We start from the raw sequence: 12,018 nt of genomic DNA, 5'->3' as shown, positions 1-12,018 counted from the left end.
TCTGAACCACTCCCTACATCTCACAATTTCTGTCCAATCAAAAAAGCTCTTCTCTGAGACATAAATTGAACAAAAGCATAACAATTATATAAATTGCAAAGTATGACATGTTACAATTAAGATCTAATCCATCATATTTGTCAATTAGATAAAGTACCCTACCATCACTCCTACCTTAAAGAGGTATAATTCTACCCCTGAATATGTTTAGATGTTAGCCTGAAACATCATCTGGATTCCATGTCTTCCACTCTATAGCTTCTCTCTCAGGGCTAAACAACTTGAGTTTGATTAGGAGACTATAACTAGTCTTCAACCCTATCAGAAATCAGAGTATGAATTAAACATTACCTGAGTATATAGAAAGCACCAAACGTAGATTCCAAATGATCTAAACAACTATAGAGACAGCTGGCTACCTGGACAGCCCCTAGTTGCACAAATATTGGAGCTCTGTCTTCACCCTTCTGGTACAGAACCGTCTGGCACACTTTTCGTGAAGGATGAAATATGAAGGAACAGCTTAACCTGTCTTGGCAGAGCTTAGTAGACGACTATCCGACTGTGAGAGCTAGGAATTTTCCACCAGCCACAGACAGCCCCTCCCATCCAGGAGGGAGTGCAGCAGTTCCTAAGGTCACCAGGATCCCTTCACAAGACTCTTCACAGCAGGACTGTCTTAACATTATCTAAAGGAATGCATTTCAAGGATCCTGACACTGCCCTGGTGTCTAGTGACCTTAGGCTCACCAATGCCCCTATATGTCCAATCTCTATCTCTGTAACCTGCCATTTATGAAATTTATAAAACTGTACTTTACGGATTGTTCAAGGTCTGCCTCTCCTCTCGAGGTAGGCAGACCCCAGCTTGCTGGAAATAAAAAAAAAATTCCTCATGCCATTACAACAGTCTCAGGTTTCACGTCTCATTCACGGGAGTCTCTTGGGTTGGGTCTCACATTTGCTGCATCGGCCAGGAAATGAGACTCCCCTGGAGAGATGCAAGAGGCAGTGAATGGAGGACTCAGGCCTGAAGGTCAAGTACCGAGGTTGTCTTGCTTTCTTTGTTACTGTCTAACTCTCCTGTGCCCTCTCTCTCTCAGTTTGGGTGTTGTTCAAGGAGCGCCTATTCTGGTGGGGTAGACTGCAGCAGACAGAGGTACCTAATGCTGTGGCTTCAGGGAGTCTGGAGGATGCTTCAGGCCCCCTCTGTGGAACCTTTTGCCTCGGTACAAGCAGGAGCTGGCCGAGTCACCAGTTAGACTCCCTGGCCTCTGGTTTGGTGTGCGCATCCTGTTTGCTATTTTGTTCTCTCTCTTTTTGTGTGTTCCTGTTAGCAATCTGTCTCTGATTATTTTTTTTTTATTGACTTGGACTAACAAAATTTTTGGACATGGGACAGAAGAAATCAACTCCCTTGAGTCTGACAGTATGTCATTGGAATGAGACTAAGGGATGAGCTAACAATCTTTTGGTGACCATTTGAAAGGGAAAATGGACAACTTTGTGCTCATCTGAGTGGCCTCCATTTGAGGTCGAATGGCCCACCACTGGGACATTTGATTTCTCTGACATAAATGAAATGAAAAGGAAGGTATTTGGAGATGGCTGGACTGCCCACCCTGACCAGGACTCCTACATTATTGTTTGGGAGATCTTAGTAACTAACCCTCCTCTCTGGATCAGGCATGTTCTCCCATCAAGTCTATGCAGAAGGAACCACAGAAGATGATTCTGCACGACACCAGCACAGCAGACCTCCTTCTGGACCCACAACTGCATATCCCCCAGCAGCTGTACCCAAGGCCCCACTGGAATCAAATGAGGGGTCTGAAGTGCTGCCAGCCCCAGCACCTTCAGGACTCTACCCTCTCCTTCCCCAACCAGGTGGGACCCGGGGCCATTAATGGGAACCTGGAATAGGAGACCCACCTCCCTATACCACGGTGGTTCTCCCTCTTCGAGCCTATGTACCCACGGATGCGGATGGGAACCAGGTCATGCAGTACTGGCCTTTGTCCTCCAGATTTATATATGGAAAGCACAACACCCGCCCTTCTCAGACAACCCCAAGGGACTCGCTAACCTGATAGAATCAATTCTCGTTACCCCTCAGTCCACCTGGGATGATTGTCAGCAGCTCCTACTGGTCCTCTTCACCACTGAGGAAAAGGAACTTCTTCTCATAGAAGCCAGGAAAAATGTTCCTGGGGCCAGCGGGGTCCCCATCCAGAATCAGGCTGACATTGACGGTGGATTTCCCCGCAGGAGACATAATTGGGATTATAATTCAGCTGAAGCTAAGAAGCACATAAATGTCTCCAGTCGGTCTCTCCTGTCAGGAATCAAAGGCACTTCCCAATGACCAAACAATTTGACTAGGGTAAGAGAACTGAGGCAGGGTTTTAATGAGTCCCCAGCCAACTTCCTGGAGCAGCTCATGGAAGCGTTCTGTCAATATACAGCCTATGACCCTAGCAGTGAGAGCACCAGACTTCCATGACCATGGTTTTTATAGGTCAGGCCAGTAGGGACATTAAAAAGAAACTTCAGAGATGGGAGGGGCTGCAGGATGGGTCTTTGAGGGGTTTGGTGCAGGCTGCTGAGAAAGTTTTAACAATTGAGAGACAGAGGAAGAAAGTGAACGGAGAGGACAGGAAGAAGAAGATGAGAGAGAGATTAAGAAAGAAAAAGACCAGGAGAAAAATTTACAGAGGATTTTGGCAACAGTAGTGAGGGAGAGTAGAGAAGCTGGGTCCCGACCGAAAAAGGGGGAAAGGCTTCTTGACACGGACCAGTGTGCATACTGTAAGGAATGGAACGAGGCCACTCATGGCTAGGGAATGTCCCAATGAAACGAAGGCAGGGAGGGAGGCCATGACTTGGGAGAGGCGCTCCCCTACCCCAAAGGTGCTGGCCCTGAGTGATGAAAACAACTAGGGAGAACAGAGTTCCGATCCCCTCCCCAAGCCCAAGGTAACCTTGAGAGTGGAAGGGAAAGCCACCCAATTCTTGGTGAACACTGGAGGCCAGCACTCTGTCCTGCTCCAGGTGGACGGACCTATCTCCAACAAAAAGTTGTGGGTGCAAGGGGCCAAGGGGATCAAACAGAATACATGGACTACCTGAGAGCAGCTGATCTAGGTGTGGGCCAGGTATCCCGCTCATTCATGGTTATCCCCCATTGACCCTACCTACTACTTGGGCAAGACCTCCTCACAAAGATGGGGGCCCAAATTCAATTCCTCCCAGATGGACCACAATTGAAGGGACTGATTGGCAAGCCCATTAAAGTCCTCATGATTAGGTTAGAAGACCATGGTTTGGGCCCCCTCTTGAAGGACCAACCCACCTGCAAGCTAAAAACCTTTCCCCAGACATGGGCAGACACAGCAGGGGTCAGGAAGGCCATACCCTGGCCCTGTCATCCTTATAGAGCTCAAGGCCCAGGCTACCCCAATCTCAGTACATCAATATCCTATGTCCCAAGTGTCACGCCCAACCTTGACCGTCAAGGAAGACACGATCAGCAAAGATCTTCTTCAAGCAGTTTTACTCAGGAACCTTGATACAGTCTTCTGACCCCGGGAAATCCCTGCACCACACTTAAATAGCTAGCACTATCCAATCCTAGCAAGCCACGTGGGGACAGCAGATAGGTTGTACTATGAGGAAGCGACCAGGCCAAGCAGGAACAGCCAAATAAGGACTTGTTTTTCTCAAGGACTTGTTTTTCTCAATGAGTGGAAGGTGGAAACCGGACTTGTTTTTTTCAAGGAGTGGAAGGTGGAAACCGGCGCCATCCCCAGGGCGCGGGACCTCACAGCTTCCTACAGTTCCCCCTTTTTGTTTTATTGGCACCCAGATGACACTGGCATATACTGAGTGCAGCGACCCCCCCTCCCGTCTTAGGATCGTCCCTTCGTGTACCAGTCATAGGATTACCTTGTCATCCTCAAGGCTCCATGTCTTAGGTGAGAAGGGAAGTTACCCGTTACTGAGTAGGGTCATTCGTTATGTTCAGGGACGATGGAATGTGCCAGGGGAAACAGGGCCCAGTAGAGTAAGGGTGGCTATATATCTTATATGACTGTTAGCCACGCCTGGGGGGGAACTGTCCTGCCTCAATGACTGGAAATGCCTGCACGACCATGGCCGCATGCCGCCTCTATATGAACCTCATCCTGCACAAACACCAGAGGCTAACTAGGGAGACCAGTAGCAAGAGCCCATTAGGGCTCCCATACCCACCCACTCCCTCAGATGATTCACAGCAGCAGCAATCCAAGATGACAATCCCGTAGCCAGTCCAGCATCCGCTCGTGTGGAATTCACGGTCACAATGGCTACACGTAGCTGATCCATTAAAAAATCGAATTCTCCAGTCCAATTACCCAAAAGATAACTTAACAACTGCTTAGACAAATGAAAGGAGTGGGCTTAACGGTCACGACATATCGGCATGGGTCTCGGGAACACCGATAGTATCCCCCACCGGGGCTCAATTTGGACCAGCACTTGGGTCACACCGAGAAGTGTCAGCAACAGCAGGATCTTCGTTCTTGTTGCACCTCCTGGTCAATCTTTTAGGGACCCACAACGGATCTGGCGGATTGTCCCGTGCTACGTCTCGCCAGCAAGAATGACGCGGCACACACAGGACCCTTCTGCAGAAAAGCTTTAATGCGTCTTGAGAGGGAGAGCATAAGCTTACAATGCGGAGACCCTGAGTGAGGAATAACCATCCCTTATATAGGAAACTATCCTCGCCTAGGACGTGTCACTCTCTGACTGGTCGCTGCCAATTATGCCAGATGACATACCAAAGCGTACATGTCCCTTTGAGTAGGGAAGTTACCAGGCACCTGCGTATTGCCCTTTTTACTAGGTGCGTCCTGCCGGATGCCGGCGCCATCTGTAACAGAGTATGTGAGGGCAGCTCCTCACATATCCCCCTTTTCTGTTTTTTAAGCAAATAGGACACCCAGATATAGGAGGGCGAAGACAGAGGTCATATCCTCGCACAAAGTTGGGGAACCTGTACAAGAGAGATACCCTCGGCTGTTGTTGGGACCCAGGGCACTCCCGACCCATCGCACTGCCATTTTTCGAGGGAGGGAAAACTGGGGCAGAAACCCTCATATAATATGACATGCCTTCCAGGGAGCATATTTGGTAGAACTTCCCTGTGCGATGCTAAGTTCGTCACCCCTCATGGGCTGCTCAAGCCGGACACTCTAATCCTGTGCAATGAATCGAGGTTCTAGGAGTGCAAGAGCTGTCCAGCCGGCGACCTATTGCTTGAAAAGGGTCAACCAGATATCGGCTGACGCTCCTTGTTCAAGGGCTACAAGCGCCTGGGCGATCACTACTTTGTCCTTTCTTGTTTGAGATCTCAATTTGCAAAGCAACCAGAGGAGTAACACTAATCCACAGCAGAGGATCACTCCAAAAAGTCCCACTCCAACCCATTCCTTGAAATAAGAGACTGCTGTGGTGATCCAGGACAACAATCCCTCCGTCAAAGACAGGTCCAGTCGGGTAGACTTTACTTGAATGATGGTCGCTCTCAGCTCCCGAAGCGTCTGTTCAAACTCCGAGGTCCAATTCTGTAACAGATGCTGTGAAAGACTCTTAGACAGATTAGCAGCTCGGGTAAATTTGTCATATTATATGGAGGTGACACAAAGGCCTGGGAGTTTTTGCTCACAGCCAAGCTGGGCCAGTTGCCATAGAATGTCTAATTGCTCTTGGACCAGATCTATACGTTGGTTGACAAGCATAAGGCCTCCATCTATCTGAGTATTGACTGAGGCCTGTCTGTCCAGAGCCACAGAGACGATAAATCATTGATAGTTTGGGTTGTCTGTACTGAATTTGACAAAGCCAATGCCGAGGCAGTAACCAAGGCAGCAACTGCTGTCGTAGCAATAATGCCAACAATAATTGCAGAAATACCAAAATCTCTTTTTCCTCTAAATAATGTCATGGTCCCCGGGGTATCAACAGGGATCGGGATAAAGCGAGGCATGCGGGTAACTACTGCAATAGGGTATTGACTGGCATCCCAACACAGGGCATAAACGTCCCTTTTCGCCCTTTCCTCCAAGTAGCATCGCCATGGGCGTAAGATCAGTGCAGCTACCATTAACGCCACAAAGCATCCATTGATCAAAAGGATTATTATTGGACCGTCTAGGATCAATGGTAGTGAAGTTCACTCTGCCTCCCAAATTAGGGGAGAAGGAAAAAAGATTCTGGACTGCCCAGGCAGAGTCCCGGGACTGGCAACCAGTCCAAGGCAAAGTAAATTCTTCATCCTGGGTCCCTCTACAAAAGGGTGCCAACTTTGGTTGACGGAGAGGGCAGGTGGAGGAGTTAATGTAAGGGCACCAACCATAGAGAACTGTGGCATTAGCCACAATGTCCTCCTCACCAGTTCCCCATGTGGCCTCCCTTAACCAAGCAGAAGATTGATTACACAACATAATGCAAGTGCGATCAAAAGATGTTTTGTTGAATATGCCAAAACAAAGGCTGCCCTTAAGGGGAAGTCCTATTTTCTTTTAGTCGTTCAACCTGTGGATTCTCAGGTAAATAGACCAACCCTAACTCCTTGTTAGTGGTACATCACTGGCATCGGGAGTGAAAAGGTTGACATTATTCCCCACCGTAGCTCGCCCTGCACCGTTGCTGGCATCCATGGAAGAAGAGTGAGGAGGTGCAGGAGTCCCAGTCCCTTCTTGATCACTTGCTGTGATGCTCCGAGTAAGTCGTCCTGGGATCCATATGGGATTTTCATTGTCCTGTGGAAAAACACAGACAGCTCCCCTGGATCTTATTAAAACAGGATCCGGGCCTTTCCATTCATTTGTTAATACATCCTTCCATTTGACTAATTCTTTTGTCCTCTTGGGCTCTGAGCAATGTAGCTCAGCTGCTGTTTGTCCAGTTTCATCAAGATTTAAAAAATTTAAGGTAAAAAGGGCCAGAGCAGTGGCCACTCGGGGTGTTGGGGGGAGTTCTATCATAATTCCCCTTCTTTGTTTTATTAAATATGATTTGAGCGTCCGATGAGCACGCTCTATGATTCCCTGTCCTGGAGGGTTGTAGGGCAGGCCCCTCAGGTGGGTAACCTGCATCTGAGCACAAAACTGACAGAATTTTTGAGATGTGTAGGCGGGGCCATTGTCAGTTTTTACACATTTTGGCTTTCCCCAAGCACTCCATGCTTCAAGGCAGTGCTGAATGACATGTGTTGTTTTTTCTCCTGTAAGTGGGGTGGCATGTAGAATGCCAGAACATGTGTCTATAGATACATGCACATACTGCAATTTTCCAAAAGTAGAATTATGAGTAACATCCATTTGCCAGATTTGCAATGGCTGTATTCCTCTCGGGTTGACCCCGATGTGAGGAACTGGGAGGAACTGGCAGCACTGTTGGCATTGGGTGACTATATCACGTGCCTCTTTTCTAGTTATAGAGAAGCGGCAGCGTAAAGTTTCTGAGGTGACATGGAAATTGCCATGAAAGGCTTTAGCGGCCTCTAGAGGAGAGGCCAGGGCCACAGCTATCATTTTTGTGGCTTTGTCAGCCAAATCATTCTCTGAACTCATTGGGCCAGGGAGTCCAGAGTGGGCCTGTATATGAGTAATGTATACAGGGAATCTTCTATTTAATAGGATAATTTGGATTTTTCGGAAAATATCTGCCACCTTACTAGTGGTTTTAATTATACCGGCGGGTTCAAGAATACTAACAGCATTAACCACATAGGAGGAATATGAAACAATATTTAGAGGAACCTGGAATTTTTCAAGGACCTCCATGACCACTAGGCATTCTACCACTTGGGGTGAGGTTTCAAAATATTGTCGTGAGAATACTTGGGAGTTTACCACATATGCTCCCACCCCTGTTTTTGACCCATCCATATACACTGTTATCCCCTCCTTTAATGGTCTGTGGGATGTGACGCAAGGGAAAACAACAGGTTGTGATCTTGCAAAACACAATAGGGGGTGTTTAGGATAATGATTATCTATCTTCCCTGTAAAGGATGTGAGCAGCACTGCCCAATCATCAGAGGTAGTGGCTAGAGTTTGGACCTGGTAGGATGTATATGGGATAATCAAGGATTGGAGTGGAGTTCCAAAATGACAGATGGCAGCTTTTAGGCCCTTAATAGCCAGATGTGCTACTGCGGCTGGATACCAATCAATAATCTTCACAGGGGAAGCATGTGGATGGATCCATAACAGTGGACCTTGTTGCCATAAAACTGCAGTGGGTAAATCCTTGGTATCTAGTACACAGAGTGAAAAAGGTAGAGACCAATCAATGCATTGCAATTGGGCCTGTTTTATGGCATCTTCTACTTTTAGTAAGGCCTTGGTTGCAGCGGGAGTTAGCACACGAGGGGAGGTGATGTGGCTGTCCCCTTCCAATATTTCGAGCAAAGGTTTTAATTCCACGGTATAATCTTATCAGGGAAAATAATGGATCCTAGAAAATGACCTGTGTCAGCGATTTGGACCTTTTCTGTAGCAATATGTAAGTCCCATTGTTTAAGGGTTTTTTGTAATAAGGAATAGGCTTGTTGAGTAATTCTAAGTCTTTTATGACACGTCAATATATCATCCATGTAATGGTTTAACAGTAAATTTGGATAGGTCTCCCTGACTGGTTTGAGGGCTTCCTGAACATATGACTGACATATCGTAGGGCTGTTGGCCATGCCCTGAGATAGGACCTTCCACTGGTATCTTTTATCAGGTTCAGTATGATTAATTGATGGGACAGTAAAAGCAAACCTGGGCCTACCAGGGGGGTAAAGCAGAATAGAGAAAAAACAATCCTTGATATCTATTATTACCAAATTCCAATCTTTTTGTAGGGCCGAGAGTATAGGAAGGCCCCGCTGAATGGGTCCAAGGGATTCCATTGATTGTTAATGGCCCTCAAGTCATGGAGTAGTCGCCATTTTCCTGATTTTTTCCTTATTACAAAAATTGGGGTGTTCCAAGGAGAGGTGGAGGGCTCCAAATGTCCCAATCTTAATTGTTCATCCACCAGTCCTTTAGCTGCCTGCAATTTCTCAGAGGTTAATGGCCATTGGGGAACCCACACCGTGTCCTCCGTCCTCCATGGTATGGGTTGTGCTGCCCCAATGGTGCCGTTGGCGATCGGTTCAATGAGACGACCCTGTTCTAATCGCCCTAGGCCTTTCCCTTCCTTATAGCCCATCCTTGACATCATGTGGGCCACTTGTGGGGGGTATTCATTAGATAAGGTCAGTCCCATGGTCTGCATAACATCCCTCCCCCAAAGATTAACAGGTAGGGGAAGTACATAAGGAATAAATTGTCCCTGTCGGCCATCGGCAGTTATCCAAGTTAGAGTGGCAGAGCTGATCATAGGGCACGACTGGTAGCCTAATCCTTGTAGCGAGTGAGAAGATTTTGTGGTAGGCCATGATTGAGGCCACCATTTTGAGGAAATTATACTTTTATCAGCCCCAGTATCCAGTATGCCTTCGAATTTCTTTCCATTAATTCCTAAGCTCAATTTTGGGCGGTTGTTAAGGTGAACCACCAAATATGCAGAATCATGACCAGTGGATCACATGGGCCCCTTGGTATCCTGTATCATGGCCTGGGAGCAAGGAAGGAGTAATAACTGTGCTATTCTATCTCCTTTACTTATGGAAAAAACCCCATCGGGACTTGAACAAAGAATCTGAACATCAAGAGAGCACTGAGCTTCAACAAGGCCTGGATGGACTATCAGTCCTTGTAGGGCGAGAGATCCTCTCCCAAGGACAAGGCCTATGGTTCCCGGGGGTAGAGGCCCCACAGTCTGAGCAGGAATTGGCTGAATGCCCATCTGGGGCATTAGAAAGAAGTCGGAGGCGGCACACAGGTCCAATTTTGTGTCGCCCCTTGGGGGACCTCCTCTGCCGGGGTCGTGGCCCTGTGAAAGCGGTTCCCATATCTTTGAGGGCCCTGGGACCGGGGGCCCACCAGGCTGTCGGAGAGGATAAAAGAGGAAGCCCGCGTTGCACTGGGCCCATGATTTGCATCTGCTGATTAATAACTCGTAAATCATGCAACAGTCTCCATTTCCCTGACTTCTTTTTAACCACAAATATTGGGGTATTCCAAGGTGACCGTGAGTTTACTATCTGGCCCTTAGCCTGTGCTAATCAGTCATCTTACAGTTTAAAGCAGCTAGTAGAAGGACTGAGTCTAAGCCTCATATCCTTAAATGAGTTGTATGGGCTCACTGCCTATCTAAGGAGCAATATTAATTTCAATTTTTTCTCAATATACAAAGTTTATATCAATGAAAAACTTAACCTCTATCGATATATGAATTCTGCATGAATGTAAAAAATTATAACATCAATTTGTGTCAATTATAAAGATTTCTATCAGTGAAGATTATGGCTGCACAATGTTTGTTTAAGAATAAAATTAATGGGATTGGGGATTTAGCTCAGTGGTAGAGCACTTGCCTAGCAAGCGCAAGGCCCTGGGTTCACTCCCCAACTCCGAAAAAAAGAAAAGGAAAAAAAGAATAAAATTAATAATCCATCCCACATGTTTCCTTCCTGTTCAAAATTATGATGATTGTCCAGTAATGCCTTAAAATGATAACCTATCTATAATTTATAAAATAATCATAACCAGACATTCAAACTCAAGGGATCAGGATGAGGACTCTCCACAACTTCCTCCTGCTGAAAAGGGTGACAAGAAATTCTCTAAAGGGGTGCAGAGGGGAGGAAAATGAGGAAAACTTGTTAGACGTAAGAAGGGTAGCGTTAGCACCTGTTATCCAGACTCTGCATATTTGAAAGGTCCAGAGCTTGACTGAAGTTCCCACCGGATCTGTGGGAAAGGTTGGATGAGGGAGATGACCTGGAATAGCAATAATCCTAAAACTGCTCTGGAAGGAAGTCTCTGGACAGCACAGGAAGCAGGGGACTGAATCAGCGGGTCAGTTCAGCATCTGAGCTCATGAATCTTGTCAGAGCTGTCATTCTACAATCTATGAACCCCACAGCTAAAGTTTTAGACCCACTAAGATATTCCTATGGATAGGATTCACAGGTCAGTTAAGGATGACATTTTGTTCTTTGTTTGAGCAGGTGAAAGACAGATGTCTTTTTCAAGAGTTAATCTTCTCAGTAACCAATTGTAATAAGTCTTCACTCATGGCCTGTGATGGATGGCATGATGAACCCTTGCCTGTCCTGTTGGGTTTTCTTGATCTTTCATGGGTTTCAGGGAGTCACACCTGTCATATCAGATCCATGTCACTCTGGTAGGGGTCCAGAGCCTATTCTCCCTTCCTGTCACACAGATGGAAACCTTTCTTCTAAAATAACCTGTCCCTGGTTCAGTAACAGGAACACATTGAACAGTTAGCTTGATCTCTCTCCCAGAAGAGTATAATATAACCACCAAACGCATAACCATGCTCATTTTGATAAATAAAACAATTTCTTTAAAGACAGGGTTTTTTCTGGGGAGTCCTGGTTGTACTGGAACTCTCTCTGTGCAGACTATGATGGCCTCAAACTTAAAGATCAAACTCTCTCTAGGGATTTGAGGCAGAAGCCACCACTGCCCAGTCAAAGCCACATCTGGTTTTTGAATTTGGATTCCTGTATTTATCTATTTACTTTACACCCTCACCACAGTTTATACTCCTGGCTATACCCCAAGTCCTTCACACCCCACCTACCATCCCCCCTCCACACACTTTCTCCTCCTACCTTTCTCTTCAGAAGTGTGGAGGCCTCCCATGGGTATCAACAGGCCTTGGTAGCAAGTTGCAGTAAGTCTCCTTTTCCTATTGAGGGTACAACAGGCAGAGCAGTAGGAGGTAGTGTCCCAAAAGCAGGCAGCAGAGACGGCCCATGCTCCTGCTGCAGAAGTCCCACATACAGACCAAGCTACACAACTGTCACATGTTTGCCTAGGGTCAATCCTGCACATGATCCCTGGT

The sequence above is a fragment of the Rattus norvegicus genome, chromosome 20 (assembly GCF_036323735.1).
Source record: "Rattus norvegicus strain BN/NHsdMcwi chromosome 20, GRCr8, whole genome shotgun sequence".
Classification (NCBI taxonomy): Eukaryota; Metazoa; Chordata; class Mammalia; order Rodentia; family Muridae; genus Rattus; species Rattus norvegicus.
The sequence above is the reverse complement of the archived record's forward strand: the minus strand, read 5'-3'. Positions refer to the sequence as shown.